Consider the following 10,910-nt stretch of genomic DNA (forward strand, 5'->3'; position numbering starts at 1 on the left):
CATTGAGCATCAGGTCCTGCAGGTATAGATTTGTTTCTAGCAACCTGCTTAGCATCAGAATCAATGCAGAGTATTAACAGATCCATCCGTGAAGGAGTCCCCCAGTGATCCAGCTGAAAGGAAGAAACCATGTGCTGTGAAAAGCTTTACAAGGGGCTGGGGCTCTAACAGTAATTTCCACCTTTAGCATGTGATAAAGCCCACGTCCCAGGGGTCTGGGTGCTGCAGAGAGAAAGGGGTGATAAAGGGAAAAGAAAAGAATTGATTCCTCAGGCTCTCCCCTAATATAGATATGCTTCCACAGAACCAAGGAAGCAGCCCCAGGGAACAATCTGATAGGAAAAGCAATGGAGTTTGTTCCTGAAATACTGAGTTTATTACTGGTGCGCCCAGGTGTCCAGCTTGTGTCATCTGAAATGGATCTCTCTTGGAGGGGCTTGCCCCTTGGGAAGTTCTTTGACATTGAGAGTGAGCTGATCCATTCCAAAGGCAATATATTTGCTGTTTGGAAAAATGTTATGAATAAACCCCAAGAATAAGTCCTCATTAGCAATACCCAGGGGTATGTGTGTGAGAAAGAGAGACTCCATCAAAGTCAAGGGAATCACCCCAACCTCCCCTTTAGATAGAATTTTAACACGTGAGACTTCTCCAGCACATGACTGGTCTCTGTGCTGACTATCTGTACCGAACTAAATTGCATCTCTTGGGCTGTCACTAATTTATAATGTACAGTGCTAATGCACATACATTGTAAGTGCACTGGGAGGGGGAGACGTGGCCAGATGTTTTGAGGCAAGCAGTGGTTTACACAGACAAAAACCATCTGTGTGCATGGTAGTGCTGGGATAACAGTGTCGGTTTAAAGAACAGGAGTAGTTGTGGCACCTTAGAGACTAACAAATTTATTTGAGCATAAGCTTTCGTGGGATACAGTTTACTGATTGCAGAGCCATTGCAGAATGTCATCCTCTCCATTTATAAGGCATCCATGGGCGTGCATGCACACACATAAACTTTGCACGCATGAGGCCCTGGACAGGTCTGTTGCTACTGTATTTTAAATAGTACATGAGCTTTGGATCTCACCTATTTCCATTGATCCCAGTTGGACAGGTGAAGTGACCCAGTATGACACTTTGGTCTGTTGCTTTATTAGAAATCTACCTTACCTGAGTGCCAAAGCAACATTTTGGAAGAGGAGGAGGTGGTGCAGTTTGGCTTGCTCTCTCCAACTCTCTGCCTGGCATTTGTCTTCTGGGTGGTTTCCTTCCTCTGTGTAAGTGCCTGTCTGACTCACGGTTGAATCCTTTCCTGGTCACTGGGAGTTCATTCCGCACATGAATTACCGTGTGTGTGTAGGCCTTGCGCTGTGTCATCACTCAGTGCCCACTCCTCTGCCAGCTCTGTGTTCTCTCATTCCTGAGCCGCTTTCCCCAGCAATAGTTACATGTCTTCCCTCTTCTTTGGGACTTCAGAATGTTATGTACCGAAGTCACACCACCTCTTTCCTAAGGATCAGAAACTTCATTCTTTCAACCTCTCAGAGATGGAGCCTCTGAGCCTTTTGCATCCTTATCCCAGACCCAGCTCATGATGTGATCGCAACACATCTCACAGTGCAAACAGTGCAAACAGACAGTCAGTGCAGGGACCAATCCATAGACAGGAGAGCTCAGAGGAAAACCCAGTGTGCTGTCGTAGTGGTGTTGGTTATTAAGTATGCATTCCTCAGGGGCATTCATCCCTTTGGCTCAATACTGAACTGATGCCCCAGTGTGATGCTACGCTGCAGGTAGTGCTATCTTTTAAATGAGATCTAAAAGGGACATCTTGACCATGTCAGGTCACCATAGATCTTAGGGCATTTTTGCAAGATTTAGAGGTGCTAGTCCTGGCCAAATTCCAACATGGCTATTTTCATCCTGCCTCTCTAAATTCCCACTGCATTTTCAATTGGATACATTATTCATTTCCTGTCCCACACAGCTGTAGTAGGTTAGGCACATGCTATTAAATAGCTGCTGTGTTCTGCCCTAGTGGTGGCTGCATTTCAGTTGTGGGCAAGGTGAGTCTTGTGTTTATATAGTTCACAAAGTATTTGGGGATCCTTTGGGACAACAGGCATCACAGAACACTATTTTCCTCTGTTTCTGCTTTTTCAGCGTCGTCCCTGAATCAAGGTACTCTGTGCTCCAGCCAAGGCCTCCCATTGGCATGGGCACAAAAGAAAGGAACAAAGAACATGCATGTTATAGCATTGAGAACTTGAAAGGCTCAGGCATTCAGCCACAGAATTATACATTACTCGAGCAGCCTGGAATGGACTGAGCTGAATGACCCTGATGGAATCAGCTCTCAGTGACCAATGGTGTCATAGGCTAATGTGGGGTGATCATAGACTGAGCCCATCAGAAGCAGAGGGAGGGCTTATGAGGGGCCCGCCCTGAACTTAGGGTGGCTGCCCCGTGAATTCAGCTAGGTAGCAGGAGATGCTGTGTGTGCAGAAAGACCTAGGCTACACTTTACCCCACATGTGGCTAATTTAACTAAATGAGTTGTTTTGCTTAGCATCCCAATCGATATTCCAGTCTCTGTGCCCAATCAATTGAAACCGCAGGATGGATTTTGAGAGGAGATGTCACAATTTCAGAGTAACTGTACCTGTGTTCCCCCTCCGTGGTCTACAATGGAGCCATCTCCCCTCTTGGGTGGTGATCTGACCGGGAGTTGTAAGTCTTCACAGCTGTCTGAATTTAAGCTGTACTATCCCCAGCAAGCCTGACTGCCTAAACAGGCCGTTGCTGGTGCTTTGCTTTCTCTCCGAAGGCTGTGACCAGTGTACTGCCTGCAGTTACAAGTTACCACGCTGCTCCTGCTAAGCAAGCACATTTATTCTTAAGGTGAAATCATGGCAGAGAAATACATTACAACAACAAAAGAACCAACAGGCATGCTAAAAGCTTACCCAGGTCATCCATCAGTCTTATGGGGCTCTGTAGGTCAAGCCCTTCCAACCCTTCCACAAGGATTGGGGGTCCCTCTTGGACCGAAGGGCCTGTCCCTTTGCTGAATCAGGAAGACAATCCTGAATCATTTAAAACTCAGGCCATTTATCCAAAAGCCCTTTCTTTGCCTGTTGAGAATCCAGTTTGAATTAGTATTTACCTAGTCCTACCTCTGGGGTGGGGTTACAACCTGGCTGATTTGCCTTAATCCCCACCCACTGTTAGTTCCTGGAGGAGCTGTGGCAGCCTTCCCCCATGGAGGAGAACACAAATCGTACACAAGCCAGTCATTTAAAACAATGGATCCCTGAGGATACTGCATGGGGATGCAATGTCTGTCACAGATTATAACTCAGTTAAACTTTCAGCTCCTATGGTATATACACTGCTCTTGTGTGTGCCTGGCGATTGCCCCAGATAGTCTGAGGCTATCTCTATACCGCACAATTGCCTGGGATCCTGGGAAGACGGACATGAGCTAGCTCTGCTTGAGGTAGTGCTCCAGAAATAGCTGTGAGAATGTTGTGTCACAGGTGGTGGGCACAGGCAGCGGCATGAGCTAGCCACCCAAGTTCAGACTCAGGGGGTCCTGCAGGCTTGTGCTTGCATGGCTAACCCATGCCACCGCCTGTGCTGCAATGTCTGTGTTGCTATTTTTAGCATGCTAGCTGAAGCAGAGCTAGTGCACGTCTATCTACCTGGGCTCGGAGGCTCAGTCCCAGCTGCAGTGTAGATATACCCAGTGATGGACCCTGCCATGCTTCTCCAGTGCATGTCTACAACACTCTCCCAGGGCTGCCTTGGCTCTCCATTACTGGCCCATTGCTCCTGGAAGCTTGCTTAGCTCTCCCCAGTGCTGTCTCAGTTGGTGTGTTGGGATGCAATAATGCCCCAGTCAGCCGTGGATATAGGGAACATTCAGCCCCTGCTATTCGTGACTAGTTGGAAGAGGCTGGCACCGACAATGTGATGTGCCACCTGGCCACAGAGATGCAAACTCCTGGGATTCACCTCCCAGCACCTCACACATGCCGCACTCTTAGGCACACAGCCAGCTTGGGGTCAGGGGTGGGGAGAGGATCTGGCTCAGCAGGCATTGGGCGTGCTGCAGCAGCACCAAGAAGGCTGAAGAAACCCTGAGCAACTCTTAGTCAGATCCTAGCTTGGGAGCTCCTACTGTACGTGCAGCATGGCACTGAGACAGGGTGTGAGCATGTGTTCGTTTGCATGGGAGAGCGGTGATAAATGACCCAAGGTAATTAGTTCCCACTCCTGATTGTATGTTTGCTCTTCAAAGTGTGTGCCAGTATGAAACAACTCGGATTCTGATTTATGGAGTTCCTTGTATATGGCCCAACATTGCCTCTACCAAACATATGCTTTTATCTTAGTTATTTAACCAGATCAGTTAATTGAACGTATCAGAAGGTCTGAGCTCAGGACAGCTTTCATAGCAAACAGAGATTATTCATAAAGTATTTGAGTTGGAAGTGTCTTCCGTTAACCTAGCTGCATCCAAACCAGGGGTTATGCCAACCTAGCTGTGATGCTCAGAGGGTGAAATTGTTCACAGCTCTGAGTGATGTGACTAGGTTGATTTAATTTTTAAATGCAGACCAGGCCACTTAGTACCTCCCCTGTATGAGCTGGATTCCTTGCTCGGGGAGGCTGGTTCTCCAAAGGCTCCCATCTTGTCTCTGCATATGCCCTGCAGGCAGCTCTTAATCTCTATTTCACATCACAGCTCTTCTTGCTCTGACATGGTTACTTAGCACGTCTTCATGGCACTCAAGGCATATCACCCCAGGCTTGCTTCCCTCTTCACACCCATAATCCTCTCTCTCCAGGTAACCTCAAGAATACATCTTTCTAAGCCTCCCTCTTAAGCTCTCAGAGTGGTTCAGTGGTGGCAGCCCAAAGAGAACAATTAAAATGGTTGGGGGGAGGGTGGGATACGGAGACGGCCCACCTTGTCTGTGCTGGAGAGGCACAAACTGCCTGTGGAAGCCAGAGTCAGATCAGGACCCTCACTGACAGGCAGGGCAACCGACTGCAGGCTCAGAGACCCTGCACATGGGTGGGACCACCCTGATATGAGCTGAGCCCGAACAGGTGCTTTGTCTGGAAGGAGGAGGAGATACTGGGAAGGAGTCTGATTGACATGGGCAGGCAACCAAGCTGAAGGCTCCAGAAAGCCTGCATGTGGCTGGGACCATCCAACACGTGGGTTGGGGCTGAGCCTGAGCAGGGACATGGATTGTGGGAGAGCGCTGGCTGCAGGGTGTCAGGTTACAGCTGCTGGTGAAGAAGCCACCCTGGAGTTGCTCCCTGCAGTAGAAGGGAAGACCCTGTTTTCCTCTCAGGTCACTGGGCTTGAGACTAACCTGGAGCCCCGAGCTCCACAAAGACGAGACTGAGCCCCCAGGCTCAGCTGCAGCGGTGAGGACTGAGCCTGGGAGGGCCCACTGCTCTGGAAGCCAAGTGATGGCCCACTCCATCCAGAAGGGAGTGAGACTGGCTTCTTGGTGAAGGGCACCATCCTTCTCCTTGACCTCACCAATCAGCTAAGTCACAGTGCCTAGCACAACGGGGTCCTGGTCCATGACTAGAGCACCTATGTGCTACGGGAAAACTAATACTAATACTAACGACAATTCCTGTTATTATTTCCTCGTTGTGAGCTTTGGAGTACTTACAGGAGGGAGTGTTCAGTTGTGGCTATGGTATTGGCTAGTCACTCATTAATGTGTGATCCCAGATGCTTATTTAGTTGTACTTTTGCTCCTGGCTTCTGCCTTTTCGCCTGCCTTATTTTATCCCTATCGTTTCCTGGAATAAAACATTTGCTTAACCTTATCTCTTTGTCCTTGATTTCCTGAACTTACACATTGTAATGTTCTAGAGGTTGTAGGGGTTATCTGGTAGTGTATGCTCCTGGCCTCTAGGAGGAGGTATTGAGCACAAAGAACCCAGGGCTCATGGGTCCCAAGGTAGGTTGCTGCGAAATGAGGAGGGAGAATAAAGGGCTCCACCACTCTTGGGGATTGGGGTGCCCCAGGAGGGAGCTACATATGCCGGCACAATAAAAGGCAGTTGAGCAGATGATGATGCTTCCACACTGATATCAAGGGAAGTCTTAGAAGGAGTGAACTGCTCAACTGGAGGTGACGAAGGTCTGGTTGTCTGTGGTGAGTGCTGAGCTACAGTGTTTCCAAATACCTTTGAGAAGATAACAGCCTCTCTGGGACGTTGCTCACAAACCCACCGGCCCTGTCTTTGCTTCTCCTCTGGAGGAGGCCAGGCATCAAATCCTTTGCTCAGTATAAATCTCTGCACCTCCCTGCCAAGTGCATATCTGGACTGACGGATCTCTTGCTGCTGCAGGAGGCAATAATTCTATTCTGAACTCTCCGGAGTTGTGCTGAGATTGTGCCCTGGAGCCGGCCCTGGTCACCAGACACAGACACTGGTCATTCCCAGGTCATTTCTGTCTCATGTAAGTAACATTTAAGCCACTCAACTAAAGAGTCAGGGCTGCCCTCCCCTTCATAGAGTCATCGGCCTTGTGCAAAGTTAGTGAGTATAAAATGCTCAGACTTGAACATGCCCGACACACCCTCTTTGCATGGGCGACCATGTCTCCCCAAGGTGCAGGGAATGGGGAGAATAAGGCCCAAGCATTCACATAATAATTCCTTAAGCAACCAGAGAAACAGAACGGGAAACAAACAAATAAACTGAAGAAGGAAACTACGTGCCACAGAGAGACAATATAATGTGTGTCCTCGGAGAACCAGCCCTCACATGACTGAGAGCAATCTCATAAAAGTCTGCACGGGCCACGTGGGAAAGATAAATAAGAGTCAGAGAGATTAGTGCTGGTGAAACGTGCTGGCTTGACAGCCCTGGCAACTGATAGCTTTGGCAGTGCCAGTACAATTTCCCTGCTCCACCAAGGGGCTCCAGTGTTGTGAACTCCCCAAAGAGGTCTTAGCTCTCTTGCTGGTCATTCATCCTCCTTGTCTTTCCCTCTGCCCACACACAACTGCCCTGTTCCTACCTTGGTAAAGGGATGACACCCAAACTATCCTGCTTGATGTCTGGCTAGCAGAATCTCCATCAGGGAACTTTTTCTCACATCAGCATTGTTTCTCTCTGTCCCAGGCCCTCTCCCAGTGTAAATGCTGCCCCCCCCCCCAGTAACTGCCTATTGGCCATCTGCATATTGATACTTGGCATCTGGCCTGTGTAGATGGTCTCTATCCATCCAGTCAGATTTCCGGAATTTTCCAAGTCATCCACTATGATCTTGCAACTGAAATACATCACTGTGCAGCTGGGAAGAGTATGTGACTGACGGCACATAGTAGGTTTTCCTTTGAAACACTGTTCCTTTTGAGTCAAGCTATGTGGTGCAATTGTAAAATTTCCCTAATTTACCAACTGCTGATGACAACAAAAATCTCTGCTGTATGAGCAAGCTATATGGTGTGGAATGCCAGTTGCTAGAAAATGTATCTCCTCTTGCCATTTAATTAAAGGTCTGTTTTGTATGTTGGAACAGCTTCCAAGGGCAGATTAACCATGAAGAGGGTTTTCCCTCAAAGTCCTCATTTTTGGAGGGGACTTTTACTGTATGAAGGATAATCTGGGAAGAAGTTCTTAGTCACACATCCTTAGGTCTGCAGATTTGACCAACTGATTTCAGTAAGCAAACTGATCTTTGCAGGCCTGTAAGAAGGATGTCTTTGAAAGCAGAATCAACACTAGTTCCACCCTACCTGCTGCATTTTCTACTCTGTGTACTCTACTCTGTGCTTCATATGGGTGCATCAGCCTACACTGGCAAAAAATGTGGCACATGAACATCCAGCTGTCACTGGGCAAAATAACGCACATATGAACATAAGAATTGCCATACTGGATCAGACCAATGATCCATCTAGCCCTGTATCCTGTCTTCCAACAGTGGCCAATGCCAGATGCTTCAAAGGCAATTAATAGAACAGGGCAATTATCAAGTGATCCATCCTCTGTCGTCTAGTCCCAGCATCTGGCAGTCAAAGGCTTAGGGACATTCAGAGCATGGGTTGCATCCCTGACCATCTTGACTAATAGCTATTGTTGGACATATCTTCCATGAACTTATCTAATTCTTTTTAGAATCTTCTTATCGTTTTGGCCTTCACAACATCCCCTGACAATGAGTTCCACTGTTGCATACCATTAATTATTTTTGTTGCCCTTCTTTATACCTTTTCCAATTCTAATATATCTTTTTTGAGAAACCAGAACTGCATGCAGTATTCAAGGTGTGGGCGTACCATGGATTTATATAGTGCCATTATATTTACTGTCTTATTATCTGTTGCATTCCTAATTGTTCCTAACATTGAGTGGATGTTTTCAGAGAACTATACACAAGGACTCCTCCAAGATCTCTTGCATGAGTGGTAACAGTTACTTTAGACCCCATCATTTTGTATGTACAGTTGGGATTATGTTTTCCAATGTGCACTACTTTGCCTTTATCAACATTGAATTTTATCCACTGCTTTGTTACCCAGTCACCCAGTTTTGTGAGATCCCTTTGTAATTCTTTCCAGTCTGCTTTGGACTTAACTATCTTGAATAATTTTGTATCATCTGCAAACTTCGCCACCTCACTCTTTACCCCCTTTTCCAGGTCATTTATGAATATGTTTGTGACAGTGTACCCCATAAGGCTTTATGGGGGTGTGTTTATAAATGTATGTATGTATGATATAACTGGAATATGTTTTGTGCTGCCTGTGCCATGTAACCTGTCTCCGTAAAGGTTATGGTCTACTATATCTATTCATCCTAGTTGTACATATATATCATTTTCTACTTGAGGGTAAGAATATGGGCTGTATGCTTGCTTGGTTTCTAAGTAAGCTTTGTGAAGCATTTGGTCAGCTTCTTTAGGAAGGAATTCACCAGGTTAAGTACCTGATCAGGAAACACTTGGGGAACAATGTATCTTGGAATGCTCCAATCCACATAAGAAGTCTTCCTGGAGACATGCAAGATACCATGTGGACAATGGCTTCGGCCTGTAAAGACTGAGTCATGCAGGGGCATGTGACTTGCCTAGGTGACTCCAGAACTCCATCTTGGAGCTGGACTTTGCATAGGAGGGAGGAGGGGGGTCTCCACCCACAAGAGAGAGTCTATTTAAACCCGTGGGATACCCCTCCATTTTGTCTTCAGCTGGCTAAGGAGGGAGCCTCTCCACCCCCTCAGGATACTTGAAGGGAACTGGAACAAAAGACAGTAATTACAGGGGGTGTGAGTGATTGCTGGACCCAGGCTAAAAGGAGATTAGCCTGTAAAAGGGAGCATTCTGGAACTGGTGAGGAACTTATCTGTATTTAGTTTGATTAGACATAGATTTGCGCATTTTACTTGGTGACTTACTTTGTTCTGTCTGTTACTACTTGGAACCACGTAAATCCTACTGTCTGTATTTAATAAAATCACTTTTTATTTAGTAATTTACTCAGAGGATGTATTAATACCTGGGGGAGCAAACAACTGTGCATATCTCTCTATTAGTGTTATAGAAGGCGAACAATTTATGAGTTTGCCCTGCATAAGCTTTATGCAGGATAAAACGGATTTATCTGGGTTTAGACCCCATTGGGAGTTGGGCATCTGAGTGCTAAAGACAAGCACACTTCTGTAAGCTGTTTTCAGGTAAACTTGCAGCTTTGGGGCAAGTTATTCAGACCCTGGGTCTGTGTTGGAGCAGACGGGAGTGTCTGGCTCAGCAAGACAGGGTCCTGGAGTCCTGAGCTAGCAGGGAAAACAGGAATAGAGGTAGTCTTGGTACATTAGGTGGCAGCTCCCAAGGGGGTTTCCGTGATCCAACCCGTCACAATGTTGAACAGCACTAGTCCCAGTACAGATCCCTGAAGGACCCCTCTATTTACCTCTCTCCATTCTGAAAACTGACCATTTATTCTTAGTCTTTATTTCCTGTCCTTTAACCAGTTACCGATCCTTGAGAGGACATTCCCTCTTATCCTATGACAGCTTACTTTGCTTAAGAGCCTTTGGTGAGGGACCTTGTCAAAGGCTTTCTGAAAGTCCAGGTACACTATATCCATCGGATCACCTTTGTCCTCATGTTTGTTGATCCCCTCTAAGAATTCTAATAGCTTAGTGAGGCATGATTTCCCTTACAAAAGCCATGTTGATTCTTCCCCAAGAAATCGTGTTCATCTGTGTGCCTGATAATTCTGTTTTTTACTGTAGTTTCAACCAATTTGCCTGCTACTGAAGTTAGGCTAACTGGCCTGTAATTGCCAGGATAGTCTCTGGAGCCTTTTTAAAAAAGTGGTGTCATATTAGCTATCCTCCAGTCATCAGTGCTATTCAGTGAGTGTTACCCTCTGTGCCTGATCCAGAGGGAGAGAGTCTGCTAGAGATGCCACACAAGAAGTGCTTTAGCTTGAGTTGTAGAGGCTCTTAGCTTTGGAGGTCCCAGGTTCACACCCTATTAATGACCATGAGAATGGTCATTACATCACATGTTTCTAGGAGAGCCAGAAGAGAGTGCTTCCTGAATGTCCCAGCCTAATGATGGGTAGATGCCAAACAAACTATGTCTTAGATAAGAAGTGCGGAATAAAGATAAATCAAGCCAGTGTTTATGGCTGAAATTAAACCACCAATACAAGATGGATAGTAGGTAGGGTGCAAATATTTCTCCCTGTAACTAGCAACAGGAACCTTCCTGAAGGCAAGGAAAACACAGCATGGAAAACAGCTGCAGAAATCTCCAGGGTTCCATCTTCATCAGATCTTATATGAGTTCTTCAGGAAAAAACTGAGAGCTAAGCGTGTCATGTCTCCTCAGGACTCAACAAACCAACC

The sequence above is a fragment of the Trachemys scripta genome, chromosome 3 (assembly GCF_013100865.1).
Source record: "Trachemys scripta elegans isolate TJP31775 chromosome 3, CAS_Tse_1.0, whole genome shotgun sequence".
In the NCBI taxonomy this organism is placed as follows: domain Eukaryota; kingdom Metazoa; phylum Chordata; order Testudines; family Emydidae; genus Trachemys; species Trachemys scripta.